This window comes from Camelus bactrianus, chromosome 6 (genome assembly GCF_048773025.1).
Source record: "Camelus bactrianus isolate YW-2024 breed Bactrian camel chromosome 6, ASM4877302v1, whole genome shotgun sequence".
Taxonomy (NCBI): domain Eukaryota; kingdom Metazoa; phylum Chordata; class Mammalia; order Artiodactyla; family Camelidae; genus Camelus; species Camelus bactrianus.
In genome coordinates this window covers 80,814,879-80,827,249 of record NC_133544.1, presented here as the reverse complement: position 1 = coordinate 80,827,249, position 12,371 = coordinate 80,814,879, and the positions used below count along the sequence as shown (strand labels likewise).

Sequence of the window (12,371 nt, the reverse complement as noted above, 5' to 3'; positions counted from 1 at the left end):
TCCACAGACTGGGAAGGCTGGTCGGGAGGGTCCGGTGATTGGAAGGAACCTCACTGGTTCCTCGCCGTGTGGATCCCTCCCAAGCAGCTATGAAGTGACCCAACAAGCAATGTCCTTCCAGATACAGCGGGACTGTTCTATAGGAAAAAATACATAAGTTCCACAAAACGTCTACAGTGCAAATGAAGTAGCTCTATAAATTCCAGCCATACATGTGGATCATTTATCTCATAAAATGTTCCTATGTGAATAAGAAATAATCCTAAGACTTAGCAATTTGGCTAAATTTTTCGTGGCTGCCAAATGCCCAATACTTCAAAGTTTGGATCTACTTCCTACTCCCTGTCTGCCAAGTTTTCCCAACTTAGTATTTTAACTAATATATTTTCTTCCTCAAACCGGTAACATTTTATGGACTCCTTTATCTGTTTTCATCTTTTGAGAAGAAAGGAGGGTTCACCACAGAGGTCTGTCAGCTAGTAACCATCTGGGTCCAATAATGAGTAAATTAACAGAGCTGCGCTTATGCAGATGTTAAACTGTAGGCATTTTGTGTAACTGCCCAAGACAGGTCTGGCTTACACCTGTTCTGGCACCTCATCTGGTTTAGCAGTTATCCTGGATTTTTTTCCTGCTTTTCTGAACAAATAATTATTATCACTGTTGTCATTACTAAGTTAGGTAAACCTCCTTTGCACTTCCACTTTAAGACAATAACCAAGTATCCTGAGAGTGTATTTTCTCAGTTAAAAATAATAGTCTGCAGAGAAGATTCAAAAGAAAGTACCAGCACTTTCAAATAGATTAACCACAAAATGCAATTTTAAAGAAGATGGCAGGCAATTTTAGGGGAAAAAATGTAAGACCATTTTGAAAAAATACTCTCCTCATAAAAATACCAGTGACATGGTATTTGAGACAGATAAGGGTAAGAAACTGGAAAAAGGACATAAATACGTACCAAGAGTAATTATTTAGCTTTTGCTAGTTTTAAATGCTTGGACAATCAATACAAAAGGTTTTTAATGTGGTTTAATATAATTTATTTTTGAGGTTTATAGTATATAACAGAGCCAACTTCTTGTTCAAGAAATACTTCAAAGAAATTCATATTGTTTTCATTATTTTAAGCATCTCCTCACTTCACTCTCAAGTGTTCCAGTATGGGCCATAAATCCAATGGTCACCCTACTACTAAGGCACTATAATGCACAAGATGATAGGAATGAGGTATCAGGGGCAAAGGTAATGTATATGCCACCTAGGATCTATAGTTTTGGAACACGACATTCCTTACAGTGACAGATCTACTGTTTTGGAACATGACATTTCTTAGAGTGACTAACAGAGTGACCAAGAGACAGCTCTTTATCCCAGAGTAAAATCCAGGCATGTTTATAGTGCTGCTTGAAGAATAATAAAATGAACACACAACCCAGCCTCAGAAAGGAAACATTACTAGTACTCGAATGTTCCCCTTTCCTGCTATATCTCTCTCCCCAAAAGAAGCCATTGTATTGAATTTTGAATTAATCATTCTCTCTTTCTTTTACAGTTTTACCTTAAATGTATATATCTTTAAACAGTTTTAGTTTTGCACTTTTTTTGCACATGTATGTGAAAAATATATATATATATGGATTCATATAGTATGTATCCTTCTGTGACCTGCTTTTTACACTCAACATTGCTTTGGGTTCATGCTTCAATCTGTACTTCTTTTATTTTCATTTCTCTATCATAGTCCATTGTATAAATGAACATCTGAATTACTTACAGTCCTTCCTGCTCTAGTTTTCTGCTATAAACAATTTTGTTACCTACTTCCTGATATACATGTGCAAGAGTTTCTCCAAGTTATTCAAACCTAGGAATGGAATTGCTGGAAAAAGGATATGGTATTAGTCAGCTTTACTAGGTAATGTCAAACTATTTTCAAAGTGGTTTTACCAATTTATATTCCTAGAATATTTAATGCATGACAATTTCATGTTACTTATCCTTGCTAACTGTTGGTATTAGCAGACAATTTATTTTTACTCATGCGGATGGATGTGAAATGATACTTCACTGTGGTTTTAATTTGCATTTTGCTGAGTTATGATGAGGTTGAGCATCTTTTCATATGTTCTTGGCCTTAGTCACTTGGACTCAGTCATATTCCTTAGACTGTGAAGAATCTGTTGCCCATTTTTGTACTGTGCTGTTTATCTTTTTTAAAAAAAATAGATACTCTTTACTATATTCTGGATACAAATCTTTGTCAGTTATATGTTAAAAATCTCTTCTTCCATTTTCTTTTAACTCTTACTAGTTTATTATGGAATTTTCTAGGGGGAAACATATCAAAGTGGTTTTCACTTAAATTTTTAAGGAATTTACTTCTTTGGCTTGTTTTCCCCTTATCAAAGCAATGGAAAGGGCATCTCCTTCAAGTTCGGATAATGAAATTTTGCCAATTCCTAGGCAAGAACTTACAGGTTATATACCAAAGTTTCCCAGAAGCTTCAATAAAAAGCAAATAGCTGGTGCTCATCCTACCTAATGTTGCTCAGAAATGTTCAGATTCTCATAAAACAAACAAGTCCATACTGTATAGCACAGGGAACTATATTCAATATCTTGTAGTAACTTATGGTGAGAAAGAATATGAAAACGAATGTATGTATGTTCCTATATGACTGAAGCATTGTGCTGTACACCAGAAACTGACACAACATTGTAAACTGACTATACTTCAAAAACAACAAAAGATTCTTGAACTTGACTGTACCTTCCCTCTCTACTCTCATCCTTTATTGAGGATTATCTGTATACTGACAAATGTTCCAAGTATTAGCAACAGACTCCTTAGGAAGGGACGCTCTGGAAGCAGTGCTTTGCTTTGTTTTTTGTCCCCCAGATCACATGTCCTCTCTTGCTTGTCCTCTGACATCTGTATATCGGAAGGGGAACAAATTCTGAATAGTTTCAACCAGTGTACTAAAAAGTATTTTAAATCTATACTGGGTCTACAGGAACTTCTTTAAAATCCCCAAGCTACTGTAAAATACACCTCATAAAAATAGCATTTCATAATTTACACAGCACAGAAGTAGATTTTCAAAAGCATAATATTCTCATAAATCATTTTTTAAAAGGTTGCATATAAGCAAAGATTAGTTTTGCCAGATAAGTTAGGCAAACTTTCAGGCAGAAGTAGAAAATTTTTTAACCTGAAATTCTGGTATGACCAGACTGTTTAATTCTCCATCACTTTCAGAGCAGTGGTTTTCAAGTTTCAGAGTGAATCAGAGCTCCCTGGAGGGCTCGTTAGGACACCGCCCCTGGGCCCCACCCCTAGTTTCCTGACTGAGTAGGTCTAGGGTAGGGCTGAAAACCTGCATTTTTAACCTGCTGCCAGGTGGTGCTGATGCAGCCGGTCAGGAATTAGGCTTTGAGGGCCACCGCTCTAGAGGAGCTCACTTCGTAAATTCTGATAAACAGGTTTCACAGTCTTGTGGCTGCCCATCTTGTCTTACTCACAGGCTGAAGGACTTTGTTAAAATAGTCCCCAAAGTCTGTGGGAGTTACTGCTATGGTATGCTTTTCTTTTTCAGTCTGCCACTGCTTCACTGGATTTCAGTTAGCTGAGGTAGTACTGAGGAACATAAGGAAACTCCTGGAATTTTCTGGGCCAAAAGTCTTCATTCCATTAAACAATTTCCTTTTCATTTATTACTTGTCTCTAGAATCCTCCTTATTTTTCACACAAGACTTCCAGGACCCTGCTAATTTCCAGAAGGATTCTCAGCCATCTCATTTCACAAACGTTTTAAATTTTAGCTTTCTATTTAGATAATTTTTAAAAATTAATAGCTATATTCTAGATCTTTCGGATCACTTAAAACAAAGCCCTGCTGTGAGATTTCAGATGCTGTATTTACATTTATATTTATCACTGCACCAGCACCAGGCGGAACAGCTTTAACTGTTCTAAACTAATACAGAGGCTTTCTTAATACCTAAATGATGCATTTGCACAAAATGGAGACAAAGTGTTATGTAACCGAAGGTTTCTCTGAGATCCGAACAAGGTAGATGGTCAGGCAGGCACAATGAACCCAAAGAGAGCCCCTACTGAAGCAGTTAGTACTGTATTCCCATCAATAGCAATTTAGTTTTTGCAAAAATTAACACAAGGATCCACAATAATTTTTTAGAGAAACACTTCACTACTCTAACCAATCTCCACTTATTTTATTTGTTTCACATTTTTTATAGAGTAAGATCTTCAAACTGACTATATTTTAAAGAAATCAGAAATACATGATTCAGAGTTATATTCTCTAAAGATATGAGGTGTAACCCCCATTTCATCACTATTTCAACAGGGCAAACTCAGAGTTCAGCCTCTTAATCTGTTCTCTCTTTAATGCACACATGTGGTCACGTTGTTCTCTGGTTCAAAAACCTAATATAGACTCACAGTACCTTCAGTGGGGTTAGGCAAACTACAGTGTCAGTGGGCCAAATTCAGCCTGCTGCCTGTTTTTGTCGGTACTATCTTATTGGAACATAGTCACATTCATTCACTCGTGTTGTCCACGGCTGCTCTTGTGCTACAATGGGAAAGCTGAATAAATGCAACAGAGACCATATGGTCTGCAAAACCTAAAATATTTACTATCTGGCCCTTTACTGGAAAAGGTCTGCCAACCCGTGACCTACAAGATAAAGTCCAAATTCCTCAGCATGAGATACACAGCTCACAACTGGGTTCCAGCTAGCGTTCTAATATTATCTCCAACTGCTCACCGTCACACAGCTGATGGGCCAAACAGACCCCAACTTTTTAGGTCTCTATGCCTTTGTTTATTCTGTTCCTTCTCGCTGCAATGAATGCACTCTTTCTTACCTACCTGTCCTCATCCAAACCCCTACATATTCTTCAAGGCTTACTTAAGATGCATACGTACCTTCCCAGAAGTCTTCCTTGCTCTCCATTCCCACTCCTAGGAAATATGGGTATCTTCAAAATGTAAGGGTATAACTGGTACTATCAACATATATATGATAAGAGAAATGATTCCCCCCAAAGTAGATAGAACAAATGACTACAGAATGGTGGTAACACAACCAGAGAAAGAAGGCAGTAAGCAAGCAGATACAAATAAATGGGGTTCATCAAACAAGATGTGGCCGTGTTCATTAAGCATAAGGGAGGCATGGTATCCTGACCAACAGATGTGACTGGCTGGTCCCACTGCAGTTACATGCCTCCTATGAAGAAATATCAGATGGCTGATGCCTGACGTAATCAACATTTAGTAATTCAACTCTCCTTATTCTTCTCCATGCTCATCAAGTAGTCTTCTAATTAAAACTTGCCTATTCACCTAGCTTTCCTTACTGTAAATTAATACATTCATGTTTTGACTTATGTACCAGTATTTTATGAGCATGGTTAGTCTGGGCTACTTTTAAAGAAATTAGGTAACTTCTGGTGGATTGAACTCAGGTCTCTGCAAAAGCAAAGCTGATGACCACCACATGAAACCCTATCCCAGGGCTGGCTGGCCAGCTACTCCCAAAGACACCCCCTATCTCATGTCAAACCAACAATGACATTGTACTAGGTCATCTTTCATCTGTCTCTCTTGCTGGACACTGTAAGATGCTTGAAGAGCAGAGATTCCTAGATCTCATTTCTTCCTGGGATGCCGTCACCAGGTACAGTACCTGGTGGCACACAGTTAAGCCAAATTTGATTTAATTGGATCATATATCAGTCTCCCCTTTCCCTCTTTGGTAGTTTCCTCTAACTCCCCCAGGTATCTAGTGTCTCTCTTGCACCACGTTTCCCTCATCACAACTAAAAAAGCACTGATAATTAGTCTTTGATACTTCTGCTAGCACTTCACAGCATCTGCATTATTTACCTCTTCTTCCCTCAGTGTCAAACCATTTGGGCTTGCTACTCAGCGTTCTCTGCTGTCTAATCTTCCCCAGTTAAAACAAAATTAAAAAAATATCTGATTATCAGTCATCAGATCTCTGAAATTAACAACATGCTCTGGTGAAGATTTGAGTAAAGAAATGAATTTCCTCTCTAAAGACACCAAGTCTAACTCTTCAGATGTGCGAGGCATCTTTTCCTCATTGGCTTCTCCTAGGACCCCTGGGTACTAAAACCAACCTGACCCACCAGATATGACACTTTTTTAATGTGTCAAGTTTCCCAGATGATTATTTGTTTTCCAGTATATTTACTATTCACTCAACAAGTATTTTTGAACATCTCCTGTACCAGGAACTGACTTGTTCCAGACAATAGGCATAAGCAGTATACAAGACAGACAAGTTCCTTGCTCTAATTTATTTTAAAGGTGGCATATAGACAAAAAACAATGAACAAAAAAAAACCAAGGTCAGAACAGACAGTAATAAACATGCTAAAGGTAAACCCAGGACAATGCCACGGGGGAAATGAGGGTCAGGAAAGTTACTCTAAGTGGTTCAGACAGACTGTTCTGAAAGGTGACTTCTGAGCCAAGATCTCAAGGTGTCTAGCAGCTCCCTCAGCCTAGGACTCTGCTACCAGCAGCAATCTAGATGAGGAACAATGGTGGCTTTGCCTGGAGTTGTACATATATAGTGAGACAATTGGAAAAAAACATGCTGTGTATTTCAGAAGCAAAGTCAAAAGGATTTGTTCATAGATTGGCTGTAAGGAGATAAAACCTCATGTTAATTTGTTAGTATTTAATAATGTTTTTTAAATTCCATATCTATTTTTTCTAAAGAGCTGAACATGGTCCTTTGCCATCTATATTTCTAGGTCTAAAAAAAGGTTCTGGTTAATATTTTCATAATGGCTTGTTTTGAGGTCCATATTGTGAACTGTTCTAATATAACAAATTTTGAACAAATCCATAACAATATCAAATTAGCTAAACTAGATAAATAAACCAATTAAAAATTACTAAATAAAACAATTGCTGGCTGTGGGCTTTAAATGTATTTGTAGGCTAAACGAAAGCACATGTCTGTTAACACTGTATCTGGTATCATCTTTTGCAAAGAGCTGACTCTAAAAAGTGAAACGAGCAAATAATCTGCCATGATTTAAAAGAAATATTACACCATTACTGCTCCTAACTTATTTTTTCTCCAGGACTTATAATACTTATAGTCAAACTGCTGAGGAAGAGATGATCATTAATTTGGCACCAGTAATCACTGTGATTTCAACATCCACATAACTGACCCTTCCAACACCTAGTCTCTGAGTTCCCTGGCCTTCTTTCTCTCTTCTGATGATCCAGTGCTCCGCCCTACCTCCACTCTACATCCCGACGCTTGTAACCTAGTTCTAATCATTACCAATAATTGTACCCCTCCCTAACTCTCAATTTCTTTGATCTTCCCTCTCTGGAACTCCTCCTCTAGCAAAACCCCAATCCTGGTTAAAACACTCTTCTTACTCCTCAGATAAAATCTGCCAGGGTGGCAGATAAAATAGGAGAAAAACACACAAATTGACCGGCCATACTTAATATTTGTCACCACTAACATCAAAGAGTGCTGCCTAGTATTCCCACTGCATTTCCCTAGTCCAGTCACTCTCCCACACTCTCCCACTATTGTACAGGGCTATTTTACCTCTTCTTTTCCTTCAAATCTTTAATAGTTTTATCTGTCACTCTCAGCTGAAGACACTATCTTAATATTTCACTGAGAATATAGAAGCAATCATAAAAGGACATCTACACTCCCACTGCTATGGTCTATCACCTGACCTGAATTTGTACCCATGAACTCTACCTTCACTCTTGTTTTTATAGATAAGCTGTCCAGATTCTTATCTAAAGCCAATCACATTTCCTGTAACCAGATCTCACCCATGCTCATTTATTCAAGATCACTCCAATAATTGTGCCCTTTCTCTATGGGACCATGCCCATCAGCACAGAGACTGTATGTATCTCCCAAATTAAAATCAAACATTCCTTTGATTTCATATCCCCCTCCAGACCCTTCATGTCCCCCTACAGGCTACTTCTTGGTTCCTCTTTATAGCAAAACTCCTTGAAAGAACAGTCTGTTTTCAGTACCCCAAGTCCTCTCCCTCTTATTCTTTTAAACCTTCTCCAACCTGGCTTTCATTCCCAGCACTTACTCCACCCAAACTGACCTTGTCAGCAATGACCTGCCTGGTGCCAAATCTAACTGTCACCTCTTAGTTTTCGTCTTACAAGACCTATGAGAAGCAGCATTTGACAATAGATCAATCCTTTCATCCTAAAAAACTTTTCTTACTTGGCCATGGGGACACTGATTTTTCTCTTGGTCCCCCTTTATCTCTCTGGCTGCCCCACCCTATTCTCCTCTGCTAGTTCCTCCTCATTCTCCCTACCTTTAAATGCTGGAGTGCCCCCCAGGACTTAGTTCTTTGGGCAGCTTCTCTTTCTATACTCACTCCCTAGGTGATTTCATACATTGACAATTCTTGCATTTACAGCTCCAATTTGGCCTTCTTTCCCAAACTCTGGACTTAAAAATAACTACCTCTGTCACATCTCTACTTGGATGGATAACAGATATCTCAAAAGTGAATGTACAAAACAGACTCTTAATTTTCTCCCCCACACCTGCTCTTGCCATGTTTTTACCATTTAATTAACAGCAACTCCATTCTTTTAGTTGCTCAGTCTACAACTCTTGGAATTAACTGTGAGTTCTCTCACACTCCACATCTGATCCATCAAACATTTGGCTCTATCTTTAAAACATCACGTCTTACCATCTCCACTGCTTCCCCTCTGGTCCAAGTCATCATCATCTCTTTCCTGGGTTATTGCAATCGCCTCCTAACTCAGGCTCCTGCCCCCACTCTAATGCCCATAGAGTCTACAGTCTATCTGCTGCAAAGGTACCAGAGCTATCTTATTGTTTTTAACTGAAGTTCTTATTGAAAGAGTTAGAGATTCTCACGCAGTTGGAAGAAACAACACAGAGGGATTCCTTGAACATGCTGTCCAGTTTCCCCCGACAGTAACATTTTGTAAAACTATAGTATATCACAATGAGCATATTGACATTGATATAGTTCACTGATCTTATTCTGATTTCCCCAGTTTTACTTGTTCTCATATGTGTGTATACCTGTATGTAGTATGTTCCATACAATTTTATTACCTTTTAGATTTGTGTATCCACCACCACAGTCAAGAAACTGAACAGTTTCAACAACACAAAGATTCATGTTGTCTTTTTACAACCACATTCATGCCCCTCTCTAACCCCTGGCAAACAACTGATCTGCCCTCCTTTTCTAAAATTAAGTCATTTTAAAAAATGCTATATGCATAGCATCATATGTAACCTTAGGGATTGGCTGTTATCACTAAGCATAAATATGTAAAGATTCATCCAAGTTGCCGTGTATCAACAGTTCACTTTTTAAACTGGATTCCATGGTATGTATTTTTTGCAGTCTAACAATTTAGATGGTGAAAGACAGTTCTTGACTATTACAAATAAAGTGTCCATGAACATGTGTACACAAGTTTGTGTGTGAACTAGTCAGATTCCATTAATTCCGCTACTCACAATCTTTTAATGGCATCTTATCTCAATCTGAATAAAAGCCAGATGACCTTACAATGGTCCACAAGACCCTACATGAGCCCCCTCAAGCCCCAACTCATCTCCAACCATTCACCACTTTGCTCACAAGACCTCAGCAACACTGACCTTGCTCTTCCTCTGACAAACGAGGCGCACTCCCGCCTGAGGGCTTCTGCACTTGATGTTCCTTCTACCTGGAAAACTCATCCCTAGAACAGCTAAATGACCTGTTCTCTCTCTTCTTTAAGGTCTGTGCTTAAATGTCAACTGATAAGAAAGGACTTCCCTGTCCACTATATATAAAATATCCCACAGGCCCCCTGAACTACTGCACCAGGCAATCTCTATTTTCTTATCCTGTATTTCCCTCTATATTATTATCTGACATGCTATATATTTACTGATTCATTATCTATATTTTGTCACTAAAATCTAAACTGTATTCAGTCAGGGACTTTGTTTTGTTCACTTCTGCATCCTCAACACAGAACAGATCATGGCACATGCCAAGAACTAAAAAATAGCAAATATAATTAATTTCAAGGCTAAGGGTAAACTGAAAGTCACTTAAGTTAACCTAGAGTCATTCATTCACGGTTATTGAAACACTAATGTCTTAACTTTACAGTGACAGTAGCTTTGCTTAGGATGTTTCTTCCTAGATCAGATCTAAGTTAAGAAGCTGTTTAAGAAATAAATCAAGGCTTATTTTTAAAGAAATAAATAAATTAGGCTAAGAATTAATAGGAAAGTTAATACTTGATTAAACCAGCTAACGCTGTATTTTTAAGTTTCTCATGTTAAATTGCTGAAATGGCATAGGCTTTTTTCCTTCAAATTTGCCTTTTTAAAAATAAAAATACGTATACCTACCGGCATGGCTAAAATAAAAAAGAGTGGCAATACCAAGTGTTGACAAGGATGTGGAGCAACTGAAACTCATAATTTGCTAATGGAGTACAAATTGATTCAACCACTTTGGGAAACTATTTGGTAGTATCTACCAAAACTAAACATACCCATACCACAATGATGTAGCAATTTCACTCCTAGCCATATAACCAAGAGAAATAGTGTTTGTGTTAATAAGACGTTATAATACCTCCAAACTAAAAATGACCCAAATGTCCATTTCCAAGAGAATATACAAATGAATTGCAGAAGAGTCATAAAACAGAATATTACCTAGTATTAAAGAACAACTATATATGCAAAACATGAATGAATCTCACGTGCATTATGCTGCAAGGAATATAAAAAGCTAGACATAAAATAATACATACTACATGCTTCCACATACATGAAATTCAAGAACCGTCAAAACAAGTCCATGGGGCTGGAAATCAGAATAGCTAAGAGGGGTACTGAATAGCTAGGTGAGGGTATTAGAGAACATTCTAGGTTAATGAAAATGTACTATATCTTGAACTGGGTGATAGTTACCCAAGTATACACATATGCAGAAACTTATTAAGCTGTCCACTTAAAATGTTCTTCCTTTAAGTTACACCTCAAAAATATTTTAAGTATATGCTTGCTTTATACAAGTAATTACATGTATTTGATATTGAGAATTAAAGTTCCCACAAACATAGAAAAAATTGATTTTTCTGTAGCCACAGTAACAAGTATTAGTCAACAACAACAACAAAAATCAACGATTTGCCTTTGCAAGGCAATCGATCACCATAAGCCTCTCACTTCTGAAGGTCCACCAATGAGGAAGAGACTCACTCCAGTAAACACTCCTCTGAGTGCCAGCCAACCAATCAACAGACTCAAATAATTATGCTTCTGCAGATGAGGTCACTATGGCCTCAGAAAGTTTGCCAGTCCCAGAATTCCACTCTTCCCAAAAACCCTGTATGAGAAATTGGTCTCCTCTGCTCAGAGAAGGTGCCTAGCCAGCATAGCTCTCTCTTATTAAAGTAGGTATTAAGCTCAGCTTTGTCTTTTTTTTGTTTCAGATATTGACTACTCACTGGTAGTCTCATTATCCTTTCACGCTAAAGAAAATTCAGTGATTACATGTTTATTTATTTATTTTTTAAATTTATTATTTTTTTAACAGAGGCACTGGGGATTGGACCCAGGACCTCATTCATGCTAAGCACATACTCTACCACTGACCTATACCCTCCCCCCTACATATGTTTATCTTTAAAAAATAAAACTATTTCAATGTTGATATATATTAGATAATAGTAGTTAGGATCAAAATATTTCCTCTAGATAAATATATCCACTAGTCTTTTGAATTGAATGTGGTTCACCATCCAAAACTTGATAAGTATCTGCTTCAATTTGCTTTGGTTAAAAAATTTCAAATCAACATTCTTTTTTTCTTTTTTGTTTGGGCCTGGTTTCAGAATTAATCTGGAAACAATTTTAAAATAAGTTATCTCTACCTGGAGATTTTAAAATTTAAAGCAACTAAATGCTCTCCTATTTAATGTCAGCCTTTAGTTTCATCTCTGTTGGTTTGAGGAACATTTTCTTCATTGGAGAAGGTGGGAGTAAAGAAAGTTATCTATTTATTCCTGGCATTGCTAAAGCACAAGCTGAGTATGAATAATAGTCAAGGATAATGTGCAGCCAATCCTCAACTGCAAGGGCGTTTAGGAGTCCCATTTCCCTTTTATGAGCTTATGATTCTAGGTAACACTAATTATAATCAAAAAATGTTCTTAATGTTCACTGCATTCAAAGCATTATGCATATAGTATTTACCTTCTAAAAAATGAAAACCATTTTATTTT

At 37.5% G+C, this 12,371-nt stretch overlaps 1 protein-coding gene across 3 annotated transcripts in view; it reads right to left on the bottom strand.

Moving 5' to 3' along the window:
- The window catches only part of TMOD3 (tropomodulin 3), a 68,354-nt gene that overhangs the window by 38,389 nt on the left and 17,594 nt on the right, over positions 1 to 12,371 (bottom strand). The window lies entirely within an intron of this gene.